This window comes from Protopterus annectens, chromosome 17.part0, assembly GCF_019279795.1.
Source record: "Protopterus annectens isolate FY-2018-M chromosome 17.part0, PAN1.0, whole genome shotgun sequence".
Taxonomy (NCBI): domain Eukaryota; kingdom Metazoa; phylum Chordata; order Ceratodontiformes; family Protopteridae; genus Protopterus; species Protopterus annectens.
Window position 1 is genome coordinate 639,957,004 of NC_056751.1, and position 9,384 is coordinate 639,966,387.

Sequence of the window (9,384 nt, forward strand, 5' to 3'; positions counted from 1 at the left end):
GGCCAATCACTGAATAACAACACACATGCATCAGAGCCATGTATACTGTTATTAGCAAGGGCTGTCTACACCCGCACTGCATGCTGTTGAGCAACACACGTCCTGCATGCTGACATGTGTGATATGACTGTTTGGCTTGTGATACTGTACCCCATCATCAACCGCTATTGAGTATGTTCTGGATTGCTGGTGGTGTGTGTGTGTGTGTGTGTGTGTGTGTGTGTGTGTGTGTGTGTGTGTGTATCTGTTTAAGTGAGGAGTGTATTTGTGTGCATGTGTGCATGCGTGCATGTGTGCATGTGTTCATGTGTTCATGTGTTCATGTGTGCATGTGTGCATGTGTTCATGTGTGCATGTGTGCATGTGTTCATGTGTGCATGTGTTCATGTGTTCATGTGTTCCGACATCATGTACAGATTGTAAAGTGTGTTTCCTGTCTTCCTCTCACAGGTGCTGAGGTTGGGCTGGTTTACTGCAGCAGGGAACCTGATATCACTGAGCAAAATAGTGATGATGAGGATAGGTGTGTTGAGGCACAGGCATGTTTGCCAGGGTCTGTCGTTGGGCCACCAATTGACAGAACACAAATTTCCACCAAATCCATGCACACAGTCATACTGCCAATACATCCATCACCAATGCCCTTAGCTGAGGGACAGTGTACAGTCAGCATTGGCCAGGACAGTGTGGTATCTATGGCACATGCATCCTGATACAGCAGCCATACCCAGATGTCTGGAAGGGTACCACATAGGCAGATGTCTAGGGGTTCTCATCAGAGCACTGCTGGTCATCATGCCCCTGGCAGATGTGCCACAGGTCTTACAACCTCATGTATGTTCCGGGCTATCATGGAGGCACAGGCACATATGGAATGGTACACCAGACAGGGACTAAGGGCACAGAGGGCACATAACACTGCCGTAATTGACAGTATCCATGACCTAGCAGGTGCCATCTGTAATTACACTGAGGTCACTGATAGACATTGCGGTGAGACATTAGATGTCCTCTGCAATGTCATGTCCATGTGTCAGGACAGTGCGGGATGGTTGAGATGTCGATGTGGACGTATGCCAGCAACATCAGCAGCTGGCAGTCACCATGGATGTCCCTCAAGCCACAGCTGCTCCCGTATTGCCAGTACCAGCCCCAGCAATGTTGGGGGTGGGCTGTCCATAGATCGTCCTAGAAGACCACATGCACGTGGCTCTGGACAGTCCCAACAGGGACCTGGGTCCAGTGTACATCTGTCCACCTCTGAGGATAGTACCCAGTCTGGCTTAGTACCTGATACTGTCAGTAGCACACCTGCCAGGCACAAGTACCATGTCCGTGGCCAGAGACTGTGATCTGTAAAGCCTGGCAGGTACAGTCTGTGGCTGTCCCACAAATCATCGTATATGGCAGCCACATGGTGGAACTGTGTGCCTGCAGACACACACACACATACAACAGACAGCTAGGGCTAACACATACCCACACACATTACATCAACATTGGCCCATAGCAGTACTCTTGGCCCTCGCGCGCACACACACACACACACACACACACACACACACACACACACACACTCACACACACACACACATACATGTTGATTGTATGGCTCAATGTAGGCCTCTGGCAAACCAACAACACACCCTGTGCATATGATGAAACCTGGGCCACCTCCTGTCATCTGTAACATTGATGCAGGAACAGGCTACCATGGTGCTGATGCACAGGGTGACTTGACAGAGCAGTATAGCAATGTTAGCATGTTGTCAGCAGTAGAGTGTAATGATATCCTTGAAGGTGTAGCTGAGCAGGCATGATGTGTTAAAGCTATGATTGTCAATGTAGTATTGTTTACACCATTGTTAGTTCCAATAGTGTATTGTCCACCCACGTGTCATTAGGCTGATGTGTGTAGTATTGGCAGCATGTGTTAGAGAGTGGACAGTATGTGTGGGATGTGTGTAGCACAGATTTGCAGGTAACATGGTGGAGGTGAACTGTCTGCATGTACATGCATAGTGGACACATAGGCAGGGTGACATGCCCTGTGTTACACAGTAACACTCCATAGTTTCTATTGGTGGCCAGTATGCATTGTACTTCACACATTTTGGAACTTGAGTACACATGTGTATATGACATGGTTTGATACTGTGCTGTGGGTGATACTGTTACTGTCATTGTTCTGCATTCAGGTAGTATACATAACCTCAACAGCCTGACCATAAACAATCGTTAGATGATGTCTTGACAACTGACACACAGATGTAGGACACACAGTAACATTTGGATCCTTCAGTTACTATACAATGCCAGTAACCAGTGGTATTCACCTGCGCCCATTCCTGAGACCACTCCTATTTGCCATATAGCTCTCTTAGGTACAAGCAATCACAGTAGGGATATGTCCGTCCACATCTGGAAATGCATACTGTGGCCTATAATGCATTCTCTAGATGACATACACATCCTCCAAAAGGGTATCATACAGACAGATACCTGTTGTCAAACCCATGCTGTAAAGCTATAAACCATCCAGAGCATAGTCACCCACCTTTATGAAACATAGTATCCCCACAGTACCACATAGGTAGTAGCCACCAATATGTTGAACAGGTACTGATGTGCACATGCAGCCGAGTGTTACGTCATCTCTACTTTGGTAATCACATGTCCAAAGGTATTTAGAAATCCCTCGCTGGATCATATAAGCAATAAGAGGTCTGCATGCATATCCACAAAGGTTGTTGTACACCTATTATAGTCATCATTGACAGACTTTGCTGCATTTGAACAGGTATGTAATATACCGCAGCCATAAACCCTCACTCACACAATTCAAAAGAAACCATAATGAGTGTGTGTGACATGAATGACCTAGGCCAGGGATCTCTGCAGTGGCTGGCCTTGTCACAAGCATACAGATGTGACCTAAGGTCTGGAAAGTGGCAGCACACTCTGGCAAAGGTTACAGATGTGTTCATGGAGAAAGCAAGGTTCCCACCTATGAAATAATTGAGGTCACATGTGCATATATGTATTTGCCACACAGCTACCTGACATGTGCAATGCACATACTGTTGTCATACTTATATGTCATACAGTAGTAAAAGCAAAACCCACAACACATTGATCAACACTGTCACACACACACACACACACACACACACACACACACACACACACACACACACACACACACCAGCTGCAGGATGCAAACCCGCACCTAACTACTTCACGATACTAGAGGAGTACCCATTAATACGACGTGCAATACACATTACTGAGAGTTCTCTTTTTCCACAGGTATATTTGTAGGATGTTGACATTATCAGACTTGACAAAGATTAGTATTCTATTTTTAAGGTGTTTTACTACTCTCCAAAAAGGTTGCTCATCAACAAGGAGTTCACACATGAACACACACTTGTCAAGTGCAGGATTCAAATCCCTACCTAACTATTTCATGACACTAGAAGAGTACACATTAACACAACGTGCTATACACATTACTGGGAGTTCTCTTTTCCACAGTATATTTGTAGGATGGTGACATCATCAGACTTGACAAAGATAAGTATACCACTTTTAAGGTGTTCTACTACTCTCCAAAAAGGTTGCTCCTCTCCAAGGTGATCACACACAGTTGTTAAGTGCAGGATTCAAACCCTTATCGAACTACTTCATGATACTAGAAGTGTACGCATTAACACGACACACTATACACATTACTAGGAGGTCTTTTTTCCACAGGTATATTTGTAGGATGGTGACATCATCAGACTTGACAAAGATAAGTATACCACTTGTAAGGTGTTCTACTACTCTCCAAAAAGGTTGCGCCTCTCCACGGTAATTGTACACACACACACACACACACACAGTTGTCAAGTTCAGGATTCAAACCCCTACCTAACTACTTCATGATACGAGAGGAGTACGCATTAACACGACACACTATACACATTACTGGGAGGTCTCTTTTCCACAGGTATATTTGTAGGATGGTGACATCATCAGACTTGACAAAGATTAGTATACCCCTTTTAAGGTGTTTTACTACTCTCCAAAAAGGTTGCTCCTCCCCAAGGAGAACACGCACACACTTGTCAAGTGCAGGATTCAAACCCCTACCTAACTACTTTATGATATTACAAGAGTATGCATTTATACAATGCACTATCACATTACTGTGAGTTCTCCTTTCCACAGGTATATTTGTAGGATGGTGACATCATCAGACTATACAAAGTGGGTTACATTAGGTGACATTAGGTGAGCTACATAGAAGGCCATGTGATTATCAAAGGAGAGTTTACTATCCACCTGTGTCTCCAGGGCCATAATGACTTTCTCCGTACATACTGGATTACCACCTATGTGGTAATTTGTGTGCACTTTGTTTTACCCAAAGGGGATGATTATGCATTCTTTGGCATTCAGCTTGAGGGCATTGTTCTGACACCAGGTATCTGTCTCTGTAAGACCCTACTGGAGGATGTCTGTGTCAGCCGTAGAGTCGATTATAGACCACAGTTAGCAGTCATCTGCAAACCTGTTCAGCCATACTCCTCCCATGCTTGCCTGTACATCTGAGCTGTATCTACTGAACAGGTGGGCTCCCAGGACCAAGACCTGTGTGATGCCATTTGTGACTGGTTTAGAGTCGGACATGGCACCTGCAACCCTGAACATGTGTGTTTGATCTGTGAGCCACTTGGCCACCCATCCTGTGACATAGCTGTTAATGTTCAAGCTGGTAAGCTTGTCCATGTTGACAGTGTGGGGAATGGTGTAGAAAGTCCTTAGAGAGGTCCAGGTGGGCTGTGTGGACTACTTTCACCTCCATCTATGCCCTTAGTAACTGTTTCAAATAAGTCAACTAGGTTTAGGAGGCAGGATCTGCCTTTAACAAGGCCAAGTTGGGTAGAGTCCAGTGTCTGGAGGTCCCCAATGTCTCTGTTTATGGGTTCCATGATAATTTGCTCCATAGCTTTGCAGACCAGGCTGAGTAGACCTATAGGGCAATGAGTTCCAGGTTTTGTTGTGGCACCCTCTTTGTGGAGCTGGATGACTTCTGGTGTATGTCATTCTTTGGGTACATAGCCTGTGGTACGATTGAGTCTGGACAGTGAATGTAGGTGAGGGTGTAGTTCCTTTTGGGGCTGGTGTAAGATGCAGCCTGGGGACACTATCCAGTCACACTGATGCTGTGTTATTAGCTTTGGAGAGGGCTGTCTTTACCTGCATGTCCATGAAGTCTGGGGCTCTGCATTCTTCTGGGATGGACACAGGCCATTTTGGAGGTGATGGTGGGGAGTTTGCACTGAACCTGTCCTCCAGGATGTGGGCAATGTAAGTTGGTTCAGTGTATTTCTTTCCCTTTTTCAGTAGCTGACAGCATATTTGGAAGTTGCCAACTATATGTTTGGTATAGCTACCGAAGGCTTTGTGGTTGTTATTCTTACATTCCTTGGTAATTTGTCTTTATAAACTGGCCTTGGATTATTTTATGAGCAATCATTGTTTCTTCCTAATAATGATCAGTGATGACTTTCCTTTTGTGAAGTTTGCTCTATCATGTGTTCGTTTCCTCCTGCTATTGTCTAGCTTATTTATGAGTGATGACCACCAGATTGGTTTCTTATTTTTGGAGGAGTGCATCTTGGTATTATTTGGGATGTCTTGATTGATGAATCCCTGTAGATGCTCATAGGATGCCCTTGTAAATGATTTGGCAGATTGTATAGCATTAGCCTATAGCAAGGGGGCTTTGGAACTTTCAATTTTGGTCTTGGTAAGTGTGCAATTTGCTTTTGAAAATGTCTTCACAGTGGTTTCATTGACAGGGGGGGGGGGGCGGGATGTGGATGTCCAGTGTGATTACTTTATGATCTGATATTACCAGCGAGGGGTTTATCTCTGTTGTGGTACACTGGTACCTCATGTTGGTGATGATCAGGTCCAGTATGTTGTCACCTCTAGTGAGCGTGGTGACCAGCTGTTCCAGGGTGTTAGTTTTTAAACTCAAAGAAACATTGGGCAAAGGACATTGTACATCGGTTTGCCATAGCTTTGTATGTTAGGCAGAGAACACCTCTGAGTAGGCGATATGCAAGGGAGTATGGCTTAAGCATTTATATCTGTATTTACAGAGTGTGGGGTGGTGTTGTAAGCTGTGGCAGAATCTAAAAAGGCTGTGTGAACCACCTTACCCTTGTCTACGGTTCTGGTGACTGCTTCAATGTCATCTATTAGGTTTAGGAGACATGATCTGCATTTTACACACCCAACATGGTTGTGGTCCAGAGTTTGGGGATTACAAATGTATTTTTCATAAGTTGTATGATGATACATTCCATGTCCTTGCAGGGCAGGCTCATCAGGCTAATGGTGCGCTAGTTCCTGGGGTCCGTGGTGTCTCCACCCTTGTGTAGTGGGATAACCATCACTGTGCACTATTCAGCTGGCACAAAGCCTGAGGTGTGGCTATGACTGAACATGGTACGTCGGTGTGGTGCCTGTTCATTCTGTGGTTTGTGTAGAACACAGACTGGGAAGATATCTGGTCCCATGGCTGCTGTGATACTGGCTTTGGAGAGTGTTTTTTACCTGTGCAGCCGTGATGACAGCAACTTTGCAGTCTTCCATTATAGTGATGTGTTCTTTCATAGGTGAGAGGGTGGTAAAGTTAACACTGATCCTATTTGCCAGGATGTTGGCAATATCAGTTGGGTCTGTATATTTGATGCCACTGAGCTGTAACTCAGAACAGATCTGAGTGTTGCCATGACATGGACCTGTCTGTTGTGCAGAGCTCTCCTGCGAAGACAGTATGCAACAGAGTACAGATTGGGTTAAATTCAGTCTTGTTGCATAGGGCAACTGTTTGAGGCCAGTAATCCTCTTGTTGAGGTACTTCAGTGGTCTTTCCAGCTTCTGATGATGCCTAGTCAGATTCATCGCAAGTGTGCTGTGGTAGTCTCTGACGGGTCTGATGACTGATGAGTAGAGGGAACCTCCTTTGACCTACATGCACAGACCTTGGCAGGTTGTGTGAACACAGCATGATTTTCTGACCACTTTGTGAATGTGTTTCTGGAAGTAGAGATGACTAACCACATTTGTCCATAGATCCCTTATTATCATCTCCATATTTAGCCTAAGTGTGTGAGCATGCCCAGTATGACCTTTCAGTATGTTGTTGGCTGACATTTGCTTCGTTTATTTAAGTGTGTGAGCATGCCCAGTATGACCTTTCAGTGCGATGCTGAATGAAATCCACTAAATTGTTGAAGTGTGTGAGCACGGCCACTATAGACATTTATACTATATGTGTGTTGAAAATCAAGTTGTATTTTTACAGCAGGGCTCACCTTTGTGTCCTAAATCAACAGGGATCATGCTGTGCCTGCAGGCCTTCCATGAGACACTTTGCATAGACTTATCAACATTTCTACATACAAGGGGGGCAGCTATTCTTTGTACATTTCTACCCAGGGGCACACCTGATTGTTACTGTGGGTGTACATAGGATGAGGGGTTCACCTGACACTTATACACATTTGCTAGGCCTGCACTGTATATAAGGTACTCCATTTCAGTCTGTACTGTTGCCTATCGTACTGGCTTGAGGCATACTACTGTACTACAGATCTTGGCGTCCACTGTCACGTATATTAGATTCCAACTTCATAACCTACCCAACCCACATCACACTGCCTGGCCTGCTGTTCTCTGTCTGCATAGGCCTGTGGGGGAGGTTACCCATATGCCTCTTTAGGGGCATGCTACAGCATTTTTCTTTGTGTTTGCATTAGTGTACAATTGTCCTGCTGTGTCTGGGCCAGTGGAATGTTGTCATGGCTTAGTGGTTCAGTACTGTGACTATAGTGCACAGTATCCTGGGTTTGAGCCCTGTCACTGCTTTTTATTTTCATGCTGGGCAGACCAGACTGCTTAAGGAACAGTAAAGCAGATATGAGCATGTTTAGCTGACTTTGCTCAACTTTGCCCGACTTTGCCCAACCTTGCCCAACATTGCTCAACGTTGCCCAACATTGCGCTAGTTTGCGCAGGCAATTTTGTTTACATATACTAAATAGTGGTAAAAGCTGCTTAGCACTGCTTTATATTGCTTAAAACATGGCAATCATGCCTCAGGTGGTGCTGCAGGGCTGCCTATGTTAGATGCACGTAGTACACTCCCTATATATGTGTGGAAACAGGTAGTGTCAAGTTAGGCATCCCTTTTATTTGATGTGCGAGTCAGAGAGAGATATCATTTCCAGGGTTCCTACTGAGACAGTGAATGTGCTATGTGTTGCCTCTTTGCCAAGGCCAAGGCATACTGGGCATGCCTCCTTCTGCCTACTGGGGCAGGCTCAGGTTGTTCCTCCTCCGAGTCACGCTGTGCCTGTGCAGGCCTTGCCAATGGTGGGGGGCTGTTTGGCCCTGCCCCATGCTGTTCCCCTGCTGCAGCTGTTTTCACAGGATCATACTGTGTAGCATGGCACATACCATGACAATTTGGGTACATGTAGTTGGTGAGTACTGCAAGACTCCACCAGATGTGTCCAGGCACCAGAACCATTACTTGAGCATCCTAAACACATGCTCGATTACATTTCGTGTTTGTGCGTGTGCCTCATTATGGTGTTCTTGTTCAGGTGTGTGTGCATTTCTGATGGGTGTCATCAGCCACGGCTCCAGTGCATATCCAGCATCCCCCACTAGGTGACCGTCAGGGATGTCACCATTGGCAAATGTCTGGTACAGCTGAGTCAGATGCCAGATATGGGAATTGTGGTAGCTTCCAGGGCAGCCAGCACACACATTCAGTATTATGCCCTGGGCATCGCACATGACCTGGCAGTTGATGGAGTGGAAGCCCCTGCGGTTGATGTAGGCCCTACCCTGCTCACCGGCTGGTGCTTTGATGTGTATGTGCGTGCAGTCAATTGCACCCACTACCTCAGGGTATTCTGCTATTTGCTGGAAGAGACGCATATTGCTGGCCAATGCCTCAGAGGAACTGGGGAAATATACATGATCAGCGACATGTGATGACATGGCATTCAGGAACTGGTGCAGTACCCTGGATGCTGATGCCTGTGAAATCCCCATCATATCACCAGTTGGTCTCTGCAGGGTACCTGTTGCTAGTATTCTTAGGCCAACACATACCTTGGTTTCCGCTAGGATGGGTTCCCCTCTGTTGGGTCTGTGTGTGAGACATGGCCTGCACAGCTCAACAATTTTCTGCAGGAGGTCTCTGTCCACTCTATAGTGCTCCACTATCTCTAGCTCATGTAGCCCCTGGTAGGTTACCCTGGGTCTGTACACTATTCTCCGTCTCCTCACTGTGGGTTGCTCAGCAGT